Genomic DNA, 10220 nt, shown 5'->3' with positions numbered 1-10220 from the left:
CAGAAAGTGCCAAAAGGGGAGAAGGTGGTGAGAAAGCCTTCCTTTGAGTCCTAGGAGTGATATTCAAGGAGTTTCAGTGGCCTGAGACGAGTTTCGCACGTCTTCCACTTGCCGGTAAGCAAAAGGGGACCAAAAGAGACCAAAACTGGAACTTGGGTCCAAAAGCGCCAGAAAGTGCCAAAAGGGAGAAGGTGGTGAGAAAGCCTTCCTTTGAGTCCTAGGAGTGATATTCAAGGAGTTTCAGTGGCCTGAGACGAGTTTCGCACGTCTTCCACTGCCGGTAAGCAAAAGGGGACCAAAAGAGACCAAAACTGGAACTTGCGTCCAAAAGCGCCAGAAAGTGCCAAAAGGGGAGAAGTGGTGAGAAAGCCTTCCTTTGAGTCCTAGGAGTGATATTCAAGGAGTTTCAGTGGCCTGAGACGAGTTTCGCACGTCTTCCACTGCCGGTAAGCAAAAGGGGACCAAAAGAGACCAAAACTGGAACTTGGGTCCAAAAGCGCCAGAAAGTGCCAAAAGGGAGAAGCTGGTGAGAAAGCCTTCCTTTGAGTCCTAGGAGTGATATTCAAGGAGTTTCAGTGGCCTGAGACGAGTTTCGCACGTCTTCCATTGCCGGTAAGCAAAAGGGACCAAAAGAGACCAAAACTGGAACTTGGGTCCAAAAGCGCCAGAAAGTGCCAAAAGGGGAGAAGGTGGTGAGAAAGCCTTCCTTTGAGTCCTAGGAGTGATATTCAAGGAGTTTCAGTGGCCTGAGACGAGTTTCGCACGTCTTCCACTGCCGGTAAGCAAAAGGGGACCAAAAGAGACCAAAACTGGAACTTGCGTCCAAAAGCGCCAGAAAGTGCCAAAAGGGGAGAAGCTGGTGAGAAAGCCTTCCTTTGAGTCCTAGGAGTGATATTCAAGGAGTTTCAGTGGCCTGAGACGAGTTTCGCACGTCTTCCACTGCCGGTAAGCAAAAGGGGACCAAAAGAGACCAAAACTGGAACTTGGTCCAAAAGCGCCAGAAAGTGCCAAAAGGGAGAAGGTGGTGAGAAAGCCTTCCTTTGAGTCCTAGGAGTGATATTCAAGGAGTTTCAGTGGCCTGAGACGAGTTTCGCACGTCTTCCACTGCCGGTAAGCAAAAGGGGACCAAAAGAGACCAAAACTGGAACTTGGTCCAAAAGCGCCAGAAAGTGCCAAAAGGGAGAAGTGGTGAGAAAGCCTTCCTTTGAGTCCTAGGATGATATTCAAGGAGTTTCAGTGGCCTGAGACGAGTTTCGCACGTCTTCCACTGCCGGTAAGCAAAAGGGGACCAAAAGAGACCAAAACTGGAACTTGGGTCCAAAAGCGCCAGAAAGTGCCAAAAGGGAGAAGGTGGTGAGAAAGCCTTCCTTTGAGTCCTAGGAGTGATATTCAAGAGTTTCAGTGGCCTGAGACGAGTTTCGCACGTCTTCCACTTGCCGGTAAGCAAAAGGGGACCAAAAGAGACCAAAACTGGAACTTGGTCCAAAAGCGCCAGAAAGTGCCAAAAGGGGAGAAGTGGTGAGAAAGCCTTCCTTTGAGTCCTAGGAGTGATATTCAAGAGTTTCAGTGGCCTGAGACGAGTTTCGCACGTCTTCCACTGCCGGTAAGCAAAAGGGGACCAAAAGAGACCAAAACTGGAACTTGCGTCCAAAAGCGCCAGAAAGTGCCAAAAGGGGAGAAGCTGGTGAGAAAGCCTTCCTTTGAGTCCTAGGAGTGATATTCAAGGAGTTTCAGTGGCCTGAGACGAGTTTCGCACGTCTTCCACTGCCGGTAAGCAAAAGGGGACCAAAAGAGACCAAAACTGGAACTTGGGTCCAAAAGCGCCAGAAAGTGCCAAAAGGGAGAAGTGGTGAGAAAGCCTTCCTTTGAGTCCTAGGAGTGATATTCAAGGAGTTTCAGTGGCCTGAGACGAGTTTCGCACGTCTTCCACTGCCGGTAAGCAAAAGGGGACCAAAAGAGACCAAAACTGGAACTTGGGTCCAAAAGCGCCAGAAAGTGCCAAAAGGGAGAAGTGGTGAGAAAGCCTTCCTTTGAGTCCTAGGAGTGATATTCAAGGAGTTTCAGTGGCCTGAGACGAGTTTCGCACGTCTTCCACTGCCGGTAAGCAAAAGGGGACCAAAAGAGACCAAAACTGGAACTTGGGTCCAAAAGCGCCAGAAAGTGCCAAAAGGGGAGAAGGTGGTGAGAAAGCCTTCCTTTGAGTCCTAGGAGTGATATTCAAGGAGTTTCAGTGGCCTGAGACGAGTTTCGCACGTCTTCCACTGCCGTAAGCAAAAGGGGACCAAAAGAGACCAAAACTGGAACTTGCGTCCAAAAGCGCCAGAAAGTGCCAAAAGGGAGAAGCTGGTGTGAAAGCCTTCTTTGAGTCCTAGAACTGATATTCAAGGAGTTTCAGTGGCCTGAGACGAGTTTCGCACGTCTTCCACTGCCGGTAAGCAAAAGGGGACCAAAAGAGACCAAAACTGGAACTTGGGTCCAAAAGCGCCAGAAAGTGCCAAAAGGGAGAAGGTGGTGAGAAAGCCTTCCTTTGAGTCCTAGGAGTGATATTCAAGGAGTTTCAGTGGCCTGAGACGAGTTTCGCACGTCTTCCTTTGCCGGTAAGCAAAAGGGGACCAAAAGAGACCAAAACTGGAACTTGGGTCCAAAAGCGCCAGAAAGTGCCAAAAGGGAGAAGGTGGTGAGAAAGCCTTCCTTTGAGTCCTAGGAGTGATATTCAATGAGTTTCAGTGGCCTGAGACGAGTTTCGCACGTCTTCCACTGCCGGTAAGCAAAAGGGGACCAAAAGAGACCAAAACTGGAACTTGGGTCCAAAAGCGCCAGAAAGTGCCAAAAGGGAGAAGTGGTGAGAAAGCCTTCCTTTGAGTCCTAGGAGTGATATTCAAGGAGTTTCAGTGGCCTGAGACGAGTTTCGCACGTCTTCCACTGCCGGTAAGCAAAAGGGGACCAAAAGAGACCAAAACTGGAACTTGCGTCCAAAAGCGCCAGAAAGTGCCAAAAGGGAGAAGCTGGTGAGAAAGCCTTCCTTTGAGTCCTAGGAGTGATATTCAAGGAGTTTCAGTGGCCTGAGACGAGTTTCGCACGTCTTCCACTGCCGGTAAGCAAAAGGGGACCAAAAGAGACCAAAACTGGAACTTGGTCCAAAAGCGCCAGAAAGTGCCAAAAGGGGAGAAGCTGGTGAGAAAGCCTTCCTTTGAGTCCTAGGAGTGATATTCAAGGAGTTTCAGTGGCCTGAGACGAGTTTCGCACGTCTTCCACTGCCGGTAAGCAAAAGGGACCAAAAGAGACCAAAACTGGAACTTGGGTCCAAAAGCGCCAGAAAGTGCCAAAAGGGAGAAGGTGGTGAGAAAGCCTTCCTTTGAGTCCTAGGAGTGATATTCAATGAGTTTCAGTGGCCTGAGACGAGTTTCGCACGTCTTCCACTGCCGGTAAGCAAAAGGGGACCAAAAGAGACCAAAACTGGAACTTGCGTCCAAAAGCGCCAGAAAGTGCCAAAAGGGAGAAGCTGGTGAGAAAGCCTTCCTTTGAGTCCTAGGAGTGATATTCAAGGAGTTTCAGTGGCCTGAGACGAGTTTCGCACGTCTTCCACTGCCGGTAAGCAAAAGGGGACCAAAAGAGACCAAAACTGGAACTTGGGTCCAAAAGCGCCAGAAAGTGCCAAAAGGGGAGAAGGTGGTGAGAAAGCCTTCCTTTGAGTCCTAGGAGTGATATTCAAGAGTTTCAGTGGCCTGAGACGAGTTTCGCACGTCTTCCACTGCCGGTAAGCAAAAGGGGACCAAAAGAGACCAAAACTGGAACTTGGGTCCAAAAGCGCCAGAAAGTGCCAAAAGGGAGAAGGTGGTGAGAAAGCCTTCCTTTGAGTCCTAGGAGTGATATTCAAGGAGTTTCAGTGGCCTGAGACGAGTTTCGCACGTCTTCCACTGCCGGTAAGCAAAAGGGGACCAAAAGAGACCAAAACTGGAACTTGCGTCCAAAAGCGCCAGAAAGTGCCAAAAGGGGAGAAGCTGGTGAGAAAGCCTTCCTTTGAGTCCTAGGAGTGATATTCAAGGAGTTTCAGTGGCCTGAGACGAGTTTCGCACGTCTTCCACTGCCGGTAAGCAAAAGGGGACCAAAAGAGACCAAAACTGGAACTTGGTCCAAAAGCGCCAGAAAGTGCCAAAAGGGGAGAAGCTGGTGAGAAAGCCTTCCTTTGAGTCCTAGAACTGATATTCAAGGAGTTTCAGTGGCCTGAGACGAGTTTCGCACGTCTTCCACTGCCGGTAAGCAAAAGGGGACCAAAAGAGACCAAAACTGGAACTTGGGTCCAAAAGCGCCAGAAAGTGCCAAAAGGGGAGAAGTGGTGAGAAAGCCTTCCTTTGAGTCCTAGGAGTGATATTCAAGGAGTTTCAGTGGCCTGAGACGAGTTTCGCACGTCTTCCACTGCCGGTAAGCAAAAGGGGACCAAAAGAGACCAAAACTGGAACTTGGTCCAAAAGCGCCAGAAAGTGCCAAAAGGGAGAAGGTGGTGAGAAAGCCTTCCTTTGAGTCCTAGGAGTGATATTCAATGAGTTTCAGTGGCCTGAGACGAGTTTCGCACGTCTTCCACTTGCCGGTAAGCAAAAGGGACCAAAAGAGACCAAAACTGGAACTTGGGTCCAAAAGCGCCAGAAAGTGCCAAAAGGGAGAAGCTGGTGAGAAAGCCTTCCTTTGAGTCCTAGGAGTGATATTCAAGGAGTTTCAGTGGCCTGAGACGAGTTTCGCACGTCTTCCACTGCCGGTAAGCAAAAGGGGACCAAAAGAGACCAAAACTGGAACTTGCGTCCAAAAGCGCCAGAAAGTGCCAAAAGGGGAGAAGCTGGTGAGAAAGCCTTCCTTTGAGTCCTAGGAGTGATATTCAAGGAGTTTCAGTGGCCTGAGACGAGTTTCGCACGTCTTCCACTGCCGGTAAGCAAAAGGGGACCAAAAGAGACCAAAACTGGAACTTGCGTCCAAAAGCGCCAGAAAGTGCCAAAAGGGGAGAAGCTGGTGTGAAAGCCTTCTTTTTAGTCCTAGGACTGATATTCAAGGAGTTTCAGTGGCCTGAGACGAGTTTCGCACGTCTTCCACTGCCGGTAAGCAAAAGGGGACCAAAAGAGACCAAAACTGGAACTTGGGTCCAAAAGCGCCAGAAAGGCCAAAAGGGGAGAAGGTGGTGAGAAAGCCTTCCTTTGAGTCCTAGGAGTGATATTCAAGGAGTTTCAGTGGCCTGAGACGAGTTTCGCACGTCTTCCCTGCCGGTAAGCAAAAGGGGACCAAAAGAGACCAAAACTGGAACTTGGTCCAAAAGCGCCAGAAAGTGCCAAAAGGGGAGAAGTGGTGAGAAAGCCTTCCTTTGAGTCCTAGGAGTGATATTCAAGGAGTTTCAGTGGCCTGAGACGAGTTTCGCACGTCTTCCACTGCCGGTAAGCAAAAGGGGACCAAAAGAGACCAAAACTGGAACTTGGGTCCAAAAGCGCCAGAAAGTGCCAAAAGGGGAGAAGTGGTGAGAAAGCCTTCCTTTGAGTCCTAGGAGTGATATTCAAGAGTTTCAGTGGCCTGAGACGAGTTTCGCACGTCTTCCATTGCCGGTAAGCAAAAGGGGACCAAAAGAGACCAAAACTGGAACTTGGGTCCAAAAGCGCCAGAAAGTGCCAAAAGGGAGAAGTGGTGAGAAAGCCTTCCTTTGAGTCCTAGGAGTGATATTCAAGGAGTTTCAGTGGCCTGAGACGAGTTTCGCACGTCTTCCACTGCCGGTAAGCAAAAGGGGACCAAAAGAGACCAAAACTGGAACTTGGTCCAAAAGCGCCAGAAAGTGCCAAAAGGGGAGAAGCTGGTGAGAAAGCCTTCCTTTGAGTCCTAGGAGTGATATTCAAGGAGTTTCAGTGGCCTGAGACGAGTTTCGCACGTCTTCCACTGCCGGTAAGCAAAAGGGGACCAAAAGAGACCAAAACTGGAACTTGGGTCCAAAAGCGCCAGAAAGTGCCAAAAGGGAGAAGCTGGTGAGAAAGCCTTCCTTTGAGTCCTAGGACTGATATTCAAGGAGTTTCAGTGGCCTGAGACGAGTTTCGCACGTCTTCCACTGCCGGTAAGCAAAAGGGGACCAAAAGAGACCAAAACTGGAACTTGGGTCCAAAAGCGCCAGAAAGTGCCAAAAGGGAGAAGGTGGTGAGAAAGCCTTCCTTTGAGTCCTAGGAGTGATATTCAATGAGTTTCAGTGGCCTGAGACGAGTTTCGCACGTCTTCCACTTGCCGGTAAGCAAAAGGGGACCAAAAGAGACCAAAACTGGAACTTGCGTCCAAAAGCGCCAGAAAGTGCCAAAAGGGAGAAGCTGGTGAGAAAGCCTTCCTTTGAGTCCTAGGAGTGATATTCAAGGAGTTTCAGTGGCCTGAGACGAGTTTCGCACGTCTTCCACTGCCGGTAAGCAAAAGGGGACCAAAAGAGACCAAAACTGGAACTTGGTCCAAAAGCGCCAGAAAGTGCCAAAAGGGGAGAAGCTGGTGAGAAAGCCTTCCTTTGAGTCCTAGGAGTGATATTCAAGGAGTTTCAGTGGCCTGAGACGAGTTTCGCACGTCTTCCACTGCCGGTAAGCAAAAGGGGACCAAAAGAGACCAAAACTGGAACTTGGGTCCAAAAGCGCCAGAAAGTGCCAAAAGGGAGAAGGTGGTGAGAAAGCCTTCCTTTGAGTCCTAGGAGTGATATTCAATGAGTTTCAGTGGCCTGAGACGAGTTTCGCACGTCTTCCACTGCCGGTAAGCAAAAGGGGACCAAAAGAGACCAAAACTGGAACTTGGTCCAAAAGCGCCAGAAAGTGCCAAAAGGGGAGAAGCTGGGAGAAAGCCTTCCTTTGAGTCCTAGGAGTGATATTCAAGGAGTTTCAGTGGCCTGAGACGAGTTTCGCACGTCTTCCACTGCCGGTAAGCAAAAGGGGACCAAAAGAGACCAAAACTGGAACTTGCGTCCAAAAGCGCCAGAAAGTGCCAAAAGGGGAGAAGCTGGTGAGAAAGCCTTCCTTTGAGTCCTAGGAGTGATATTCAAGGAGTTTCAGTGGCCTGAGACGAGTTTCGCACGTCTTCCACTGCCGGTAAGCAAAAGGGGACCAAAAGAGACCAAAACTGGAACTTGGGTCCAAAAGCGCCAGAAAGTGCCAAAAGGGGAGAAGGTGGTGAGAAAGCCTTCCTTTGAGTCCTAGGAGTGATATTCAAGAGTTTCAGTGGCCTGAGACGAGTTTCGCACGTCTTCCCTGCCGGTAAGCAAAAGGGGACCAAAAGAGACCAAAACTGGAACTTGGGTCCAAAAGCGCCAGAAAGTGCCAAAAGGGGAGAAGGTGGTGAGAAAGCCTTCCTTTGAGTCCTAGGAGTGATATTCAATGAGTTTCAGTGGCCTGAGACGAGTTTCGCACGTCTTCCACTGCCGGTAAGCAAAAGGGGACCAAAAGAGACCAAAACTGGAACTTGGGTCCAAAAGCGCCAGAAAGTGCCAAAAGGGAGAAGGTGGTGAGAAAGCCTTCCTTTGAGTCCTAGGAGTGATATTCAAGGAGTTTCAGTGGCCTGAGACGAGTTTCGCACGTCTTCCACTTGCCGGTAAGCAAAAGGGGACCAAAAGAGACCAAAACTGGAACTTGCGTCCAAAAGCGCCAGAAAGTGCCAAAAGGGGAGAAGCTGGTGAGAAAGCCTTCCTTTGAGTCCTAGGAGTGATATTCAAGGAGTTTCAGTGGCCTGAGACGAGTTTCGCACGTCTTCCACTGCCGGTAAGCAAAAGGGGACCAAAAGAGACCAAAACTGGAACTTGCGTCCAAAAGCGCCAGAAAGTGCCAAAAGGGAGAAGCTGGTGAGAAAGCCTTCCTTTGAGTCCTAGTAGTGATATTCAAGGAGTTTCAGTGGCCTGAGACGAGTTTCGCACGTCTTCCACTGCCGGTAAGCAAAAGGGGACCAAAAGAGACCAAAACTGGAACTTGGGTCCAAAAGCGCCAGAAAGTGCCAAAAGGGAGAAGGTGGTGAGAAAGCCTTCCTTTGAGTCCTAGGAGTGATATTCAATGAGTTTCAGTGGCCTGAGACGAGTTTCGCACGTCTTCCACTGCCGGTAAGCAAAAGGGACCAAAAGAGACCAAAACTGGAACTTGCGTCCAAAAGCGCCAGAAAGTGCCAAAAGGGGAGAAGCTGGTGAGAAAGCCTTCCTTTGAGTCCTAGGAGTGATATTCAAGGAGTTTCAGTGGCCTGAGACGAGTTTCGCACGTCTTCCACTGCCGGTAAGCAAAAGGGACCAAAAGAGACCAAAACTGGAACTTGGGTCCAAAAGCGCCAGAAAGTGCCAAAAGGGGAGAAGGTGGTGAGAAAGCCTTCCTTTGAGTCCTAGGAGTGATATTCAAGAGTTTCAGTGGCCTGAGACGAGTTTCGCACGTCTTCCCTTGCCGGTAAGCAAAAGGGGACCAAAAGAGACCAAAACTGGAACTTGGGTCCAAAAGCGCCAGAAAGTGCCAAAAGGGGAGAAGTGGTGAGAAAGCCTTCCTTTGAGTCCTAGGAGTGATATTCAAGGAGTTTCAGTGGCCTGAGACGAGTTTCGCACGTCTTCCACTGCCGGTAAGCAAAAGGGGACCAAAAGAGACCAAAACTGGAACTTGCGTCCAAAAGCGCCAGAAAGTGCCAAAAGGGGAGAAGCTGGTGAGAAAGCCTTCCTTTGAGTCCTAGGAGTGATATTCAAGGAGTTTCAGTGGCCTGAGACGAGTTTCGCACGTCTTCCACTGCCGGTAAGCAAAAGGGGACCAAAAGAGACCAAAACTGGAACTTGGGTCCAAAAGCGCCAGAAAGTGCCAAAAGGGGAGAAGTGGTGAGAAAGCCTTCCTTTGAGTCCTAGGAGTGATATTCAAGGAGTTTCAGTGGCCTGAGACGAGTTTCGCACGTCTTCCACTGCCGGTAAGCAAAAGGGGACCAAAAGAGACCAAAACTGGAACTTGGTCCAAAAGCGCCAGAAAGTGCCAAAAGGGAGAAGTGGTGAGAAAGCCTTCTTTTAGTCCTAGGACTGATATTCAAGGAGTTTCAGTGGCCTGAGACGAGTTTCGCACGTCTTCCACTGCCGGTAAGCAAAAGGGGACCAAAAGAGACCAAAACTGGAACTTGGGTCCAAAAGCGCCAGAAAGTGCCAAAAGGGGAGAAGGTGGTGAGAAAGCCTTCCTTTGAGTCCTAGGAGTGATATTCAAGAGTTTCAGTGGCCTGAGACGAGTTTCGCACGTCTTCCCTTGCCGGTAAGCAAAAGGGGACCAAAAGAGACCAAAACTGGAACTTGGGTCCAAAAGCGCCAGAAAGTGCCAAAAGGGAGAAGGTGGTGAGAAAGCCTTCCTTTGAGTCCTAGGAGTGATATTCAATGAGTTTCAGTGGCCTGAGACGAGTTTCGCACGTCTTCCACTTGCCGGTAAGCAAAAGGGGACCAAAAGAGACCAAAACTGGAACTTGCGTCCAAAAGCGCCAGAAAGTGCCAAAAGGGGAGAAGCTGGTGAGAAAGCCTTCCTTTGAGTCCTAGGAGTGATATTCAAGGAGTTTCAGTGGCCTGAGACGAGTTTCGCACGTCTTCCACTGCCGGTAAGCAAAAGGGGACCAAAAGAGACCAAAACTGGAACTTGCGTCCAAAAGCGCCAGAAAGTGCCAAAAGGGGAGAAGCTGGTGAGAAAGCCTTCTTTGAGTCCTAGGACTGATATTCAAGGAGTTTCAGTGGCCTGAGACGAGTTTCGCACGTCTTCCACTGCCGGTAAGCAAAAGGGGACCAAAAGAGACCAAAACTGGAACTTGGGTCCAAAAGCGCCAGAAAGTGCCAAAAGGGAGAAGGTGGTGAGAAAGCCTTCCTTTGAGTCCTAGGAGTGATATTCAAGGAGTTTCAGTGGCCTGAGACGAGTTTCGCACGTCTTCCACTGCCGGTAAGCAAAAGGGGACCAAAAGAGACCAAAACTGGAACTTGCGTCCAAAAGCGCCAGAAAGTGCCAAAAGGGGAGAAGCTGGTGAGAAAGCCTTCCTTTGAGTCCTAGTAGTGATATTCAAGGAGTTTCAGTGGCCTGAGACGAGTTTCGCACGTCTTCCACTGCCGGTAAGCAAAAGGGGACCAAAAGAGACCAAAACTGGAACTTGGGTCCAAAAGCGCCAGAAAGTGCCAAAAGGGGAGAAGGTGGTGAGAAAGCCTTCCTTTGAGTCCTAGGAGTGATATTCAAGGAGTTTCAGTGGCCTGAGACGAGTTTCGCACG

The sequence above is a fragment of the Abrus precatorius genome, unplaced genomic scaffold (assembly GCF_003935025.1).
Source record: "Abrus precatorius isolate BTA unplaced genomic scaffold, Abrus_2018 Scaffold11, whole genome shotgun sequence".
NCBI classification, from domain to species: domain Eukaryota; kingdom Viridiplantae; phylum Streptophyta; class Magnoliopsida; order Fabales; family Fabaceae; genus Abrus; species Abrus precatorius.
The sequence above is the reverse complement of the archived record's forward strand: the minus strand, read 5'-3'. Positions refer to the sequence as shown.